Source organism: Lactuca serriola, chromosome 5 (genome assembly GCF_051521515.1).
Source record: "Lactuca serriola cultivar US96UC23 chromosome 5, Lser_US96UC23_V15, whole genome shotgun sequence".
NCBI lineage: Eukaryota > Viridiplantae > Streptophyta > Magnoliopsida > Asterales > Asteraceae > Lactuca > Lactuca serriola.
In genome coordinates, this window is record NC_136412.1 from 314,441,702 (window position 1) to 314,458,184 (window position 16,483).

General features: G+C 41.7%; 1 non-coding gene across 1 annotated transcript; it reads left to right on the forward strand.

Moving 5' to 3' along the window:
• The first annotated feature begins 6,560 nt into the window (after positions 1 to 6,560).
• On the forward strand, positions 6,561 to 6,667 carry LOC145055880 (small nucleolar RNA R71). Its single transcript, XR_013685428.1, has one exon. It is a non-coding gene; the product is annotated as a small nucleolar RNA R71 (small nucleolar RNA).
• The last annotated feature ends 9,816 nt before the right edge of the window (positions 6,668 to 16,483 follow it).

The window sequence follows — 16,483 nt, forward strand, 5'->3', positions numbered from 1 at the left end:
AAGCATATAACTATTCATAAGTTTAAAGCTTCATCTAGCTAAACAAGAGTAGCCAGATTCAGCTGCTCATCATAGCAGATAAATCAACACAGCTAAAACTAATGAAAGACATGTTCTTATTTAACTAAAAATAAACCTTTACTTCTTTTGGTGTTGAAAACCCTCTTCTAGAACCTTTCTTTCGTTCTAAATCGTCTTCTGGAATTCCTTTCTTCTTCCAAAAGCTCTATCTATTCGTAATTGGCAAGGATTTATATAGTTGCTGATATCCATAAATTCACGTCGTGAATAGTAAACAATTCACGTCGTGAGTTGTAGATAACCGTGCCCGTCAAGGATTCCTTCACCCGCGTACATATCTTCTAGAACAAACGATTCACGTCGTGAATCCTTTAAGTCTCACGTCGTGAATAACCTTTTTCCAGATTTACTTCACTTTTACTCTTTTAATTCCCAAAGTTTCTTTCTTTAACACTTTCAGTCCCCTTTTCTTCAAAATGTCTTCTTTTTTGCTGTAAATAACATTTAAGCTCATAAGTACCATTATTCTAAACAAATTACCAACTTTTTAATAAAAATGTACTTAAATATTGCCTAAAAATAAGTATAAATATGGCAATATCAAAATACCCCACACTTAGGCTTTGCTTGCCCTCAAGCAAATTTAAATTTAATCCTTGATTACTAACATCACATGGAACAATCCGACTCTAGTTCAACCATTATGCCAAGACCTCAACGCATACATTTGTGTCTAAAATTTTCCTAAAGTACCTCCCATATTTTAAATACTCACAATCTTCATAAACAGTCGCCCACTTTTTCCGAACAATGCTCATTTTATGCAACCCTCCGAATCCATCTGCAGAAAACCTCCTAACCTCAAGGTATTTTTAGTTGAGCAACCTAAGCATACATAATCTAGAATTACAACTTTTTCGATACCACTATGGAGCTCTTTTGGAATTCTTCAATTCTTTGACATTTGATCTTTGATTTCTTTGAATTCACCACCTTATTTGATTTATGGTATCTTCAACTTTTTGAATTTCTTGGAATTTTGATCTTTTGATCTTCACTTTATTTGCTCCAAAATTCTACTTTACTCGTAATTCTCTCTCTCTCTTTTTTTTATATTACATGTACCTCACTTTTTTCACTCAAAACCTACATGCTTAAGCAGAGGCGCTCAACCTCAACCTTTATTGGTTAATGATAATAATTTTCCTGGATACATTTCAGGTTTAGGCTGCTAAACATATTGCATCCCTCAAACCAAGCGGGTTTATGTTTTTGTTCCATGATTTCACTAAAATAAGGGAGGCCACAAATGCACTATAACGTATATTGGCTCAACTAAACATTTGAACTTTCATCGGATCATCCCACATAACACTAGCAATTATAGCTCTAATTATTATTACTAGATTCAATTATTAAAAATTTGAATCTTCAAAATTTTCAATTTTTACTATCAAATTCTATGATTTTCTAGCAATTTACTTCTTCTACCCCTACCCCACACTTATTTCATACAATGCCTTCATTGTATGCATCAAATTTAAAGAAACTTAAAGAAAAGGGAGAAAAAGGAACAGACTCCCCTGGGATAGTGGCGTGAAGATCTCCAAAAGTGTGGAAAACGTGCATCTTGAATATGGACTCCAAAAATAGAAACTTGGTTCTTGAACTCGCGAAATAAGGAGTGTACCGGCAAAACACGAAATCGAGCCTTCAATCGTCTTCAAATATGGTGTAAGTCTCCAAAAGTAGAATGACAAATGTGGGAAAGCATACGCCACATTGCATGGTGGTAAAAAAAATGAGCCAAAATAATCTTGAATATATTGACAAGAAGAATAGCATTAACCCATAGAAGAGTAAAATGTCAAGGGCCTTGAATCTTGTAAAAATCTAATATTCACGACGTGAGTGTGGAATAATTCATGACGTTAGATCGAAACTGAGCGTATTCTGAGAACCTCCTGATAACTGACTCACGACATGAATAATAAATATTCACGTCGTGAGAACTGGACAAGTAGAAAACATTACTCAATCCTTCTTCTAATGTCTTAATGTATTAAGACTCTTCCAAAGTCATCAGTTTATGACTCTTTCGCTGACACTCCACTCTCTTAACTCACCCCACACTTATTTTGAAAATATGGGTCTCGACTCTCGGCATTAAACACTCTCGGCTAAAAACGTACGCATTCATAACTCGCTATCCCTCCTAGGCACTCCGTAGCAGTTTTTGAGAAACAATCAACAACAAAGAATAAAAGTAACATAATATTCAAAGTAGTTCTTACAATTCCATAAAAACAAACTAAAAACAAATCAAACAAAATAAATAACGATCAATCATCCTCCTCATTATCATGCGCTCCACTGGTACCAGCTCCAACACCTCCACGACCACCATATTCCGACCATCGTGGGTAAATCAGGTAATGATGCCCTAAATGAGGCGGCTGCTCCACCCCCAAGATGCCGAACAACATTCTCCATCGTGCCGCATATCCAATTCACACTCAACGATAACTGGTCAAAGTAACCAGCCATATCACCCCCAAAAGGCACACCAACCATGGAAGCAGGTGGGTGTATCGATTGCCCGCGGTCTCCCCTTCCTCTCACGTTCCTGCGCCTCGGTCTAGGTTCTAGCGCAGGTGGATCGGCTGGCTGATCATCCTCATCATCACCCTCAGCATCCGATGGAACTATGCCCCAATGCGATCCAAAATTTCTGACCACCCGCATAGTTTCCAAATATCCCATACCAAAGTCATGCTCGTCCACACATGTCATGGATCTAGTAATATCAGGAACAACCAAATGATAAGAATTGGCCAAACGAGTAACAAAATGCCCCACACAAATAGGGCTCCCAAGGCGCGAACTCGCGGCAGACCCGGCCAGAAAACGGGCTAGAAAATACGGGATGTTGCAACAGACACCAGGCTGTAAGATGCACCATAAGAAAAATAAGTTCTCCTTAGTCACTTTGTCTCCATGCCTCTTATGGTTGATGGAAAAGGTGATGAACCGGTGGAGTAAACGATGGATCGGGGACCGAATACTGCTCTTGGGAGATACTCCGGAATTAAACATCCCGGAGGCAATGTTATGCCAAAAAGAATACCCCGTGACACCCTCTGCATATCCTCTAGTAGCCCCACTCAAAAACATGCCAAACTCGGGAGTCATAGCCTCCTGTCTATCATACAGTCCTACTCTCCAAGCAAACTCAATCAGGCTGCACTCCCGGTACTCACCCCCCAATCGAAATACCAACGCCTGTGGCCAATGTGGATCTTGGACCGTTTCCTGAAATGTCACCGTTGCGAAAAACTTGACACAAAATTCCTTGTAAACCCGCTCTTGCACCCGGAACAGATTTTGCCAACCAGAACAGGTGAACGAATACCCATCTCCAATGAATATCTTTGTCAAGAACGGGCCCACCCGGTCTACGAGCCCTACTTCCCTCAATCTTGTCCAATTGACTGTTGGAGCAACTGCAGTTTCCCTGTTGTAAAGCCACCCCAATCTGTTGTTCCAACGGGTCAAAACATCACGGGCCGTTGTCGCGGGAAAATTGTAAAACGGGTGCAAACCCGCAACCCCAGCTGGAACCTCTCTTCTTGGAGCCATTCCTGCAAAAACACGGAAAAGAAACAGCCAAAACAAATATCCACAAATTAAACATAGAGGAATATGAATTCTGTTCAGCCCCAGAATTCACGTCGTGAATCATGTAATATTCACGTCGTGAGTTCGTAATCCCAGAAGGCAGAATCTTAACAATCGGGGAAAATCCAGTCAAAATATCCTTGGGTTTTACTCCTATACCACTTCCAAACACTTAGCATGAACATTCCAAGGTTATTTACGAACTGTAAAGAATTAATTTCGTCATTTAACAAACCCTAACCCTAAGTTCCTCTACGAGAACCAAAAATTAAAATTAATAATCAATAATTGGTACCTTTGTTAGAAGTATTACGTAAGCACAAGGGTGATTAGTAGAATTGTCGGCTAAAATCGCAGCAATGGGGACCAAGGGGGACCAATTTCTGTTTCCACTTCATGAACAATAAACAAATGAAAGGGTTTACTGGTTTCCAGGGACTTATCATGTGGTCCCGTACTTTTAAACATTCACATCGTGAATTCTATACGATTCACGTCGTGAATAGTGTCTGGGCTTAAATTTGGGCCATGTACTCATGGACTGATCTTGGGCTTGCTAGTCTAATGGGTTAAGCCATATCATGGATTATGTGTCCGGTTCATTCATAATTCACGTCGTGAACGGCTAACTATTCACGTCGTGAATAAAGTCTGAAAAAAAAAATCAATTGTGACTAAGTTCTCAATTATTACTACTTCCATTTTAAGGTCCCTACATTTTGTTCTAATAGAGTTGGATGACTTGATCTAAGTTTTTAAAACAAAAATGCAAAAAGAAAGAAAAAATTTCAAACCAAACTCGGGTTGCCTCCCGAGAAGCGCTTCTTTTTCTTGGAGTCTTGAGCTGGACTCCGTGCCTCCTACGTTGAGTCTTCGGAAGAGTCCTCCACCAAGATCTTTTGTTCCTTGAACTGCCTCTTGTAAGCTTGAACTCGCCTTTTATATGCCTTCTTTGAATTCTCCTTTTTAGCTTTTCCCTCTTCTTCAAGCTTACGTTTTGTGCCCTTGGGTTCCTCCTTGCACTTTATGTCATTCTCCTCCTCTTTCACCACCGGCCTTGTTACTCTGGAAGTGACCTCCTCTTCATCACTTGTTATTTCCTCATCCTCTTTGCTTACCCAAGAAGGCGGGCTCTTGTAAGCTATGACTTCAATCAAATATGGAACAGATGCCCTTGGTTTTGTCCTTTTGACTTGATGAACTGCATTTATCTCTTCTTCCATAAGCTTTTCCAGTTCTTCTAGTTCATTCTCTTCATTAATTGTGAACACCTCTTCTTTATCTTCTTGAAAGTCATCTTTTATCCCAAAGACTTCTTGTTCATCTCCAACCGTCAAAGTTAGCTTAGACTCGCGGATATCAACAAGAGCTCCAGCAGTGTTAAGCAATAGCCGACCAAGGATAATTGGAACATCATGATCTTCTTTCATGTCTAAGACTACAAAGTCTATTGGAAAAACAAATTTTCCAATTTTCACCAAAATATCCTCCACGATGCCGCGGGGTTGTGTCACCGAACGATTCGCCATGTGAATCTTCATTCTTGTAGCCTTCATCTTCGGAATCCCTAATTTTTGATAAAATGAAAAGGCATCAAATTAATGCTAGCCCCAGAATCGGCTAAAGCATTAACCTTCAATTTATTACCAAACTCACACGGTAGAGTGAGGCGTCCAGGGTCCCCCATCTTTTCTGGTGTTTCTCTTAACACAACTTTTGAAGTTTGTTCACTTAGAATCACTGTAGACTGCTTCTTTAATTGCCTTCGAGTGTCTATCAAGTCTTGCAGTAATTTTTTATGCTTGGGAGTTTCGGATAGGGACTCGACAAAGGGAGTATTAATCGGGATCCCCTTCACATGCTTGACAAACTCTCTATGCTCTCTCTCCAGTGGACTAAGGGTAGCTTGGGAAGGAAAAGGCAAATGCGGCTGATAAACCAAACTAACTGCAAAATTTTTCTGTTCATGATGGGCCCACGTCGTGAACATATAAGGTTCACGTCGTGAATTTTGGAACTCAGCAGCTTCATGATTTTCGAGCTTGATCTTCTTCATCTTTTGATCGGGCTTTCGTGGTTCTTCTTCCAATGCTTCCAGGAACTCCGAGATGGCTTCTTCTTCGGTGTCTATGGCCATTAAATGAGATTGGGTCTTTACTTCGGGATTCTTCGGGGACAATTTTTCATGGACTAGAGTGGCTAGTTGACCAAATTGTACTTCAAGGTTATGAATGGAGGCTTGCTGGTTCTTTATCAAAGTTTGTTGTTCCATGATAGCGGAATCAGTGGCATCGTGTCTCTTTTCTGAAGCCTCCATAAACTTCATCAAAATGGTCTCTAGGTCGGGTTTCTTCTCGGCTGGTGGCTGCTCCTTTTGATAGAGGCCTCGACCTGTCTGCCTATACTTCTCTTCTTTTTGCTTCTTAAACTCCTCATATGGCAGCCACTCCTTCTTCGGTTTCCTCCAGTCCTCATCAAATTTATCCCCACTAGAGTAGCATACTTGAACCTTTCTGTTCCCATAATCATCTACATTGCAGTCCTTTGTCAAGTGTGGACCACTGCATCTTTCACAACCTACTCTTATGGCATGTATCGACTGGTCCATCTGTGTTATCCTGCGGTCCATATTATTTAACATGGCCATGACCGCTGCTATTTCTTTAGTTTAGGACCCTCCTCCTCCTTTGATTCCTTCTTGCCTCGGGTTGTGGTATTCGCGAGAATGCTTCGCGAATTCTTCAATTAGCTCCTTGACCTCCCTTGGATTTTTCTTTGTCAAAGGTCCTTGAGAATCAAGGAGTTGTCTTGTCATCACGTTGACCCCATGATAAAAGATTGACATCTCTTGCTGCACATTTAGATCATGCTGAGGGCAATTTCTGAGTAAGCCCTTGTACCGCTCCCATGCTTCATATAGGGACTCCCCTGGCTGTTGCTCAAACTTGGCTATTGCCTTCTTGAGTTTGGCTATCTTGGATGGCGGGCAAAACTGGTCCAGGAATTTCTCATGCATTTGAGCCCAAGTGGTGATTGTACCCGATGGGAGTGCTTTTAACCACTCCTTAGCAGCTCCTTTAAAAGTGATGGGAAGCATCCTAAGCAAGACTGTGTTTCTGCTGACATTTGGGACATTGAAGTAGTTCGCAATGTCATTGACTTCATCTAGATGCTTAAAAGCATCCTCATGATCTTTCCCGAAAAATGGGATGTCCTTCAGGGCAGTCAATATGTGTCCCTTCAACTCGAATGTGGCAGTGGCAGGTATTGCGGGTTGGACTAAACCGGGACCCATATCTTCTCGGATCCGCTTCTTGTAAGCTCTGATGGACATTTCTTCAATTACTGCCATCTCGTTCCTTGGCTCGTTCTCGGGTTCGCTTGTGTGTTCTTCAAATTCCGGCTCGGTATCGTATTCGGACTCGGTTTGGACGAGTGTCTGATCAAAGTGCTCAATGTTGCTCTTGTGCCTCGCGGATGAACTTGACTCTCCTGTTTTCTTTCCCGACTTCCGTGAAAAAGCTGACTTCAATTCTTGCAAGGGCGTCTTTTTCTTGTGAATTGTAGACTCGGGATCTTCAAGTGGTGGCACCAAGGGTGTGTTTGAGCCTCTGGTCATGAACTCCTGCAACTTGCTAAACTAAAACATAAAACTTGACTAAAATAAGAAAAACTAAAAATGAACTCTCAGCTTTCACGTCGTGAGTTTATTAAAGCTCACGTCGTGAACTCTGTGACAAAAACAGAAAGGAAAAAAATTAAACTAAGCTAAGCTAGCAGAATAAATAAATAAATAACCAATTAACCTTTTTGCAGATTTTATTCCACAAAAGGGGCGATTAATCTAATGCAACTAAATAAACTAATAATCTGCGCCGTTCCCCGGCAACGGCACCAAAAACTTGATGTGCACAAAAGTACTCACTAATTTTAATATTTATAACCTAACAAACTTAACTAACTATGCACTTATAGGCAGTGTACCTAGTCAGATTACAGTATAGCTTGGGTAAGTCGGGTGTCGATCACAGGGAACGGTGTTCTAATTAATTTACTTACTATTAAATTAACCTAATTTATTAACAAGTTTAATATGGGGTTTTATCTGGTTTTACAAGATCAGATGAACTTAAATCAAATTCAATAAATAAAAAACACACTCTTGTTTAGTTTTGAATCCACTTCTCCCTTATGGCTAGCTAATGATTACGGATTATTAAGTTGGTTTTTAGTTGTATTAGTAATTTAGTTCTATCTTACCAATAATTAACTAATTCATGTCAAACCATGTATGTTCACACATAATTAAACACATAACTAATTATGAATGTAAATATGCTATGTAAGATTTGTTGTATAAACGCAATTATGGTCACAATACACGTTCTCTAGCACAGTTAAGCTTTATTTATTCTAATTACTAACTAAGATTGGTCAATCCTAGCTCTAACAATTCAATGTTTACTAAATTATTAGGTAAACAGGTTCATGCAGTTTAATGGTCACTAAGCTACATAAAATATGCAATCAAGCAATTAGATAAACAAACAGTAGCATGCTAGGTTATATAAATCAAACACAAACAAATTTTACCAACTAAAATTAATCCATAAGCATATAACTATTCATAAGTTTAAAGCTTCATCTAGCTAAACAAGAGTAGCTAGATTCAGCTGCTCATCATAACAGATAAATCAACACAGCTAAAACTAATGAAAGACATGTTCTTATTTAACTAAAAATAAACCTTTAATTCTTTTGGTGTTGAAAACCCTCTTCCAGAACCTTTCTTTCGTTCTAAATCGTCTTCTGGAATTCCTTTCTTCTGCCAAAAGCTCTATCTATTCGTAATTGGCAAGGATTTATATAGTTGCTGATATCCATAAATTCACGTCGTGAATAGTAAACAATTCACGTCGTGAGTTGTAGATAACCGTGCCCATCAAGGATTCCTTCACCCGCGTACATATCTTCTAGAACCAACGATTCACGTCGTGAATCCTTTAAGTCTCACGTCGTGAATAACCTTTTTCCAGATTTACTTCACTTTCACTCTTTTAATTCCCAAAGTTTCTTTCTTTAACACTTTCAGTCCCCTTTTCTTCAAAATGTCTTCTTTTTGGCTGTAAATAACATTTAAGCTCATAAGTACCATTATTCTAAACAAATTACCAACTTTTTAATAAAAATGTACTTAAATATTGCCTAAAAATAAGTATAAATATGGCAATATCAAAAACTCAGCCAATGGAAAATACGTGTCCGAACTCCCTCCGAAGTCCAACACACATGCCCGAAGCATGTCCTCGAGCATCTGAATTTTCCGCTCACTCTGTCCGTCCGTCTGTGGGTGGTAAGCGGTACTGAAATGCAGCCTAGTACCCAACTCCTCATGGAACTTCTTCCAAAACCTGGAAGTGAAACACACATCTCGATCTGACACAATCGAGATCGGTACACCATGCTACGATACCACCTCCTTCACATACACCTCCGCCAGCCTCTCTGCGGAAGAGCTCTCCTTGATAGCAAGCAAATGAGCGCTCTTTGTCAGTCGGTCAACGATCACCCAAATTGCATCGACACCTCTCGCAGTCCTCAGAAATTTGGTGATAAAATCCATGGAAATCTGTTCCCAATTCCACTGGGGAACCTCAAGTGGCTGCAACTTTCCATGTGGACACTGGTGCTCGACCTTAACCCTGCGACAGGTTAAGCACCTTTCTACAAACCACGCCATATCCCTCTTCATACAGGGCCACCAATAGTCTCTCTTTAGGTCCAAATACATCTTAGTGGCCCCGGGATGGATCGAAAACCTCGACCTGTGCGCCTCCTCCATCAAAATGGTACATGCCCCGCCCTCAAATGGCACCCAAATCCGACCCTGGAAGGTCATAAGCCCTCGGCTATCGGAAATTAACTCAGATACTTGCCCGATCACTCGCTCTCTCTTGCAGTTCTCCAGTCTCATGGCCTCTACCTGGGCCTCCCAAATGGTGTCCAACACCGGAGTCATCACTGTCAACCTTATACAAACATCCCGTATCGGGGCACTCTCTGCCCTACGAATCAAGGCACCCGCTACCTTGTTAGCCTTGCCCGGGTGGTACAGGATCTCACACTCACAATCCTTTACCACGTCCAACCATCTCCTCTGGCGCATGTTCAGGTTGGGCTGATCCATCAGATACTTCAAGCTCTTGTGGTCCGTGTATATGGTACATCGAACCCCATACAAATAGTGATGCCAGATCTTGAGGGCGAACACCACAGCCCCCAACTCCAGATCGTGAGTAGGATACCTCGTCTCATGAGGCTTCAGCTACCTCGATGCGTATGCTATCATATGCCCTTTTCGCATCAGCACCCCACCCACTCCCGATATTGACGCGTCACAATATACCACAAAATCCTCCATCCCCTCCAGAAGGGCTAACACTGGGGCTTCGCAAAATCTCTGGCGAAGTGTCTCGAATGAGGCCTGCTGCTCCGGGCCCCAACTAAAAGCCACGCCCTTCCGGGTCAGTCTGGTGAAAGGAAAAGTAATCCCGGAGAAATCCTTGATAAATCTCCGATAATAACCGGCCAACCCCAGAAAACTCCTAATCTTTGAAGGGTATCTCGGCACCTCCCAACTCATCACCGCCTCAATCTTGGCCGGATCGACCAATATCCCATTCTGGTTGACGAGGTGTCCTAGGAACTGGACCTCTCGTAACCAGAAATCGTACTTGGAGAATTTGGCGTAAAGCCTTTCCGATCTCAGACCTCCAAGGATCTCCCTCAAATGCTCCTCATGTTGCTCTCTGGATCTCGAATGCACCAATATATCATCAATGAACACGATCACTGAACGATCCAACCTCGGCCTGCACACCCTGTTCATGAAATCCATGAACGCCACCAGTGCATTGGTGAGTCCGAAAGGCATCGCCACGAACTCGTAATGCCCATAACGCGTCTTGAACGTTGTCTTCTGGATATCCTCATCGCGCACCCTCATCTGATGATATCCAGACCTCAAATCAATCTTGGAGAACCATGACGCTCCCTGCAACTGATCGAACAAATCGTCGATCCTCGGTAAGGGGTAACGGTTCTTGACCGTCAGCTTGTTCAACTCCCGGTAATCAATGCACATCCGGTGTGAACCATCCTTCTTCTTGACAAAAAGGATCGGCGCTCCCCACGACGAGCTACTCGACCGAATAAACCCCTTCCCCAGCAGCTCCTGCAGCTGTGAGGATAACTCCTGCATCTCTGGTGGCGCAAGGCGATAGGGCGCTTTGGCGATAGGCGCTGCCCCCGGAATCAAATCGATACGGAACTCCACCTGCCTCTCGGGAGGCACACTCGACAACTCCTCAAGGAAAACATCTAGGAACTCACGCACTATCAGGACCTCATCGACCTACCTCGGTCTCTCTGCACCTACTCTCGTATCCACCACATAAGCCACAAACCCGCTACAACCCTGCTGTAGGCTTTGCCTCGCTCTGGCGGCCGAACAAAATGCTGATCCAGAACGGGTGACCTCGCCATAAACCGAAAGAACTCCCCCACTAGGGTCTCATATGGTCACCAGCTATCACTCGCAGTCGATAACCGCTCCAAACTTGCTCAACAAGTCCATCCCATGATGACACATACATCTCTCATCGCAATTGGGACCAAATCAATCAGAAACTCAATGCCGAAGATCTCGAGTACACATCCTCGGATCACATCAGTGGCATACACCGCTCTCTCATCAGCTATGGAAACTCGCAAAGGTCGACTCAATGCCTCACGACAGATACTGTTGTGCTGACAAAAGGCTAACGACACAAAAGACCGACTCGCACCCGAGTCAAATAACACCAAAGCAGGTACATAACTCACAAGAAATCTACCTACGCATATCATAACATAAGCATAACATCACAACTCAAAATAAATAGATAAAAGAATACACACCAGCCACAACATCGGGCACTGCGCGGACCTCCTCCGCTGTCAACTGGAAGGCTCTCCGGCGAGCCTTCGGCGCCTCGGCCTTCACCAGCCGACTCTCTGTAGCTCGTACGGCTGCAGGGGCAGATCCCTATGATGCTCCCTGAGCTGACCCCCACAACTGCGGACACTCGGCCTTCCGGTGTCCGGTCTGGTTGCAGTAAAAACAAACTGCAAACCCCTTGGGGAAATCCTTGCCCATGTGCCCCTCCTTGCCACACTTGTAGCAAGACCCTTCCCTACACACCCCCTCATGACTCTTGTCGCACTTGCCACAAGTGGGGCCCTTCTGGTTCCTTGATCTCGAATCTGCGGGCTTGGCCCACTTTGCAGCCGGCTGGGACTGTGCCGGTCGCTGATCCCTCCCCTGAGACTCCCCCTCCTCTCTGGCCTGAGGCTCGAGCTTAATCTCCCTCTTCAGATGAACTTAAATCAAATTCAATAAATAAAAAACACACTCTTGTTTAGTTTTGAATCCACTTCTCCCTTATGGCTAGCTAATGATTACGGATTATTAAGTTGGTTTTTACTTGTATTAGTAATTTAGTTCTATCTTACCAATAATTAACTAATTCATGTCAAACCATGTATGTTTACACATAATTAAACACATAACTAATTATGAATGTAAATATGCTATGTAAGATTTGTTGTATAAACACAATTATGGTCACAATACACGTTCTCTAGCACAGTTAAGCTTTATTTATTCTAATTACTAACTAAGATTGGTCAATCCTAGCTCTAACAATTCAATGTTCACTAAATTATTAGGTAAACAGGTTCATGCAGTTTAATGGTCACTAAGCTACACAAAATATGCAATCAAGCAATTAGATAAACAAACAGTAGCATGCTAGGTTATATAAATCAAACACAAACAAATTTTACCAACTAAACTTAATCCATAAGCATATAACTATTCATAAGTTTAAAGCTTCATCTAGCTAAACAAGAGTAGCTAGATTCAGCTGCTCATCATAGCAGATAAATCAACACAGCTAAAACTAATGAAAGACATGTTCTTATTTAACTAAAAATAAACCTTTACTTCTTTTGGTGTTGAAAACCCTCTTCTAGAACCTTTCTTTCGTTCTAAATCGTCTTCTGGAATTCCTTTCTTCTGCCAAAAGCTCTATCTATTCGTAATTGGCAAGGATTTATATAGTTGCTGATATCCATAAATTCACGTCGTGAATAGTAAACAATTCACGTCGTGAGTTGTAGATAACCGTGCCCGTCAAGGATTCCTTCACCCGCGTACATATCTTCTAGAACCAACGATTCACGTCGTGAATCCTTTAAGTCTCACGTCGTGAATAACCTTTTTCCAGATTTACTTCACTTTTACTCTTTTAATTCCCAAAGTTTCTTTCTTCAACACTTTCAGTCCCCTTTTCTTCAAAATGTCTTCTTATTTGCTGTAAATAACATTTAAGCTCATAAGTACCATTATTCTAAACAAATTACCAACTTTTTAATAAAAATGTACTTAAATATTGCCTAAAAATAAGTATAAATATGGCAATATCAAAATACCCCACACTTAGGCTTTGCTTGCCCTCAAGCAAATTTAAATTTAATCCTTGATTACTAACATCACATGGAACAATCCGACTCTAGTTCAACCATTATGCCAAGACCTCAACGCATACATTTGTGTCTAAAATTTTCCTAAAGTACCCCCCATATTTTAAATACTCACAATCTTCATAAACAGTCGCCCACTTTTTCCGAACAATGCTCATTTTATGCAACCCTCCGAATCCATCTGCAGAAAACCTCCTAACCTCAAGGTATTTTTAGTTGAGCAACCTAAGCATACATAATCTAGAATTACAACTTTTTCGATACCACTATGGAGCTCTTTTGGAATTCTTCAATTCTTTGACATTTGATCTTTGATTTCTTTGAATTCACCACCTTATTTGATTTATGGTATCTTCAACTTTTTGAATTTCTTGGAATTTTGATCTTTTGATCTTCACTTTATTTGCTCCAAAATTCTACTTTACTCGTAATTCTCTCTCTCTTTTTTTTATATTACATGTACCTCACTTTTTTCACTCAAAACCTACATGCTTAAGCAGAGGCGCTCAACCTCAACCTTTATTGGTTAATGATAATAATTTTCCTGGATACATTTCAGGTTTAGGCTGCTAAACATATTGCATCCCTCAAACCAAGCGGGTTTATGTTTTTGTTCCATGATTTCACTAAAATAAGGGAGGCCACAAATGCACTATAACGTATATTGGCTCAACTAAACATTTGAACTTTCATCGGATCATCCCACATAACACTAGCAATTATAGCTCTAATTATTATTACTAGATTCAATTATTAAAAATTTGAATCTTCAAAATTTTCAATTTTTACTATCAAATTCTATGATTTTCTAGCAATTTACTTCTTCTACCCCTACCCCACACTTATTTCATACAATGCCTTCATTGTATGCATCAAATTTAAAGAAACTTAAAGAAAAGGGAGAAAAAGGAACAGACTCCCCTGGGATAGTGGCGTGAAGATCTCCAAAAGTGTGGAAAACGTGCATCTTGAATATGGACTCCAAAAATAGAAACTTGGTTCTTGAACTCGCGAAATAAGGAGTGTACCGGCAAAACACGAAATCGAGCCTTCAATCGTCTTCAAATATGGTGTAAGTCTCCAAAAGTAGAATGACAAATGTGGGAAAGCATACGCCACATTGCATGGTGGTAAAAAAAATGAGCCAAAATAATCTTGAATATATTGACAAGAAGAATAGCATTAACCCATAGAAGAGTAAAATGTCAAGGGCCTTGAATCTTGTAAAAATCTAATATTCACGACGTGAGTGTGGAATAATTCATGACGTTAGATCGAAACTGAGCGTATTCTGAGAACCTCCTGATAACTGACTCACGACATGAATAATAAATATTCACGTCGTGAGAACTGGACAAGTAGAAAACATTACTCAATCCTTCTTCTAATGTCTTAATGTATTAAGACTCTTCCAAAGTCATCAGTTTATGACTCTTTCGCTGACACTCCACTCTCTTAACTCACCCCACACTTATTTTGAAAATATGGGTCTCGACTCTCGGCATTAAACACTCTCGGCTAAAAACGTACGCATTCATAACTCGCTATCCCTCCTAGGCACTCCGTAGCAGTTTTTGAGAAACAATCAACAACAAAGAATAAAAGTAACATAATATTCAAAGTAGTTCTTACAATTCCATAAAAACAAACTAAAAACAAATCAAACAAAATAAATAACGATCAATCATCCTCCTCATTATCATGCGCTCCACTGGTACCAGCTCCAACACCTCCACGACCACCATATTCCGACCATCGTGGGCAAATCAGGTAATGATGCCCTAAATGAGGCGGCTGCTCCACCCCCAAGATGCCGAACAACATTCTCCATCGTGCCGCATATCCAATTCACACTCAACGATAACTGGTCAAAGTAACCAGCCATATCACCCCCAAAAGGCACACCAACCATGGAAGCAGGTGGGTGTATCGATTGCCCGCGGTCTCCCCTTCCTCTCACGTTCCTGCGCCTCGGTCTAGGTTCTAGCGCAGGTGGATCGGCTGGCTGATCATCCTCATCATCACCCTCAGCATCCGATGGAACTATGCCCCAATGCGATCCAAAATTTCTGACCACCCGCATAGTTTCCAAATATCCCATACCAAAGTCATGCTCGTCCACACATGTCATGGATCTAGTAATATCGGGAACAACCAAATGATAAGAATGGGCCAAACGAGTAACAAAATGCCCCACACAAATAGGGCTCCCAAGGCGCGAACTCGCGGCAGACCCGGCCAGAAAACGGGCTAGAAAATACGGGATGTTGCAACAGACACCAGGCTGTAAGATGCACCATAAGAAAAATAAGTTCTGCTTAGTCACTTTGTCTCCATGCCTCTTATGGTTGATGGAAAAGGTGATGAACCGGTGGAGTAAACGATGGATCGGGGACCGAATACTGCTCTTGGGAGATACTCCGGAATTAAACATCCCGGAGGCAATGTTATGCCAAAAAGAATACCCCGTGACACCCTCTGCATATCCTCTAGTAGCCCCACTCAAAAACATGCCAAACTCGGGAGTCATAGCCTCCTGTCTATCATACAGTCCTACTCTCCAAGCAAACTCAATCAGGCTGCACTCCCGGTACTCACCCCCCAATCGAAATACCAACGCCTGTGGCCAATGTGGATCTTGGACCGTTTCCTGAAATGTCACCGTTGCGAAAAACTTGACACAAAATTCCTTGTAAACCCGCTCTTGCACCCGGAACAGATTTTGCCAACCAGAACAGGTGAACGAATACCCATCTCCAATGAATATCTTTGTCAAGAACGGGCCCACCCGGTCTACGAGCCACCTCCTCGTGAATCAATCTGCGGATCTCCTCATCGCTAACACCACTGCTCTCAGGTGTGTGGCGTGTCCCAACCATGATGTCTCTCTGAAATACAATAGAAAATATTAGAGACTCGCTCGAGTGTATACACCCTTGATATCCCATTCCTACACGATCCCTGGTACCCTAAGGATTCTTACTTGGGCTACGCACTGATCCAGTGTCTTCGGTAGTATGGGCCCAATACTACCATCCACACCACATCAGTATTCACCCCAAGTCCTCCTGCTAGGATCCCAAGTTCCAAGTACTCTAATCTCTCTATGCATATTCTACTCTCTAGCGGATCTCTCAAAGCTCCTCGCTGCTATCTATTCACTCTCAAGCATCTCCTAGCAGCAAAACCTCTAGGCTAA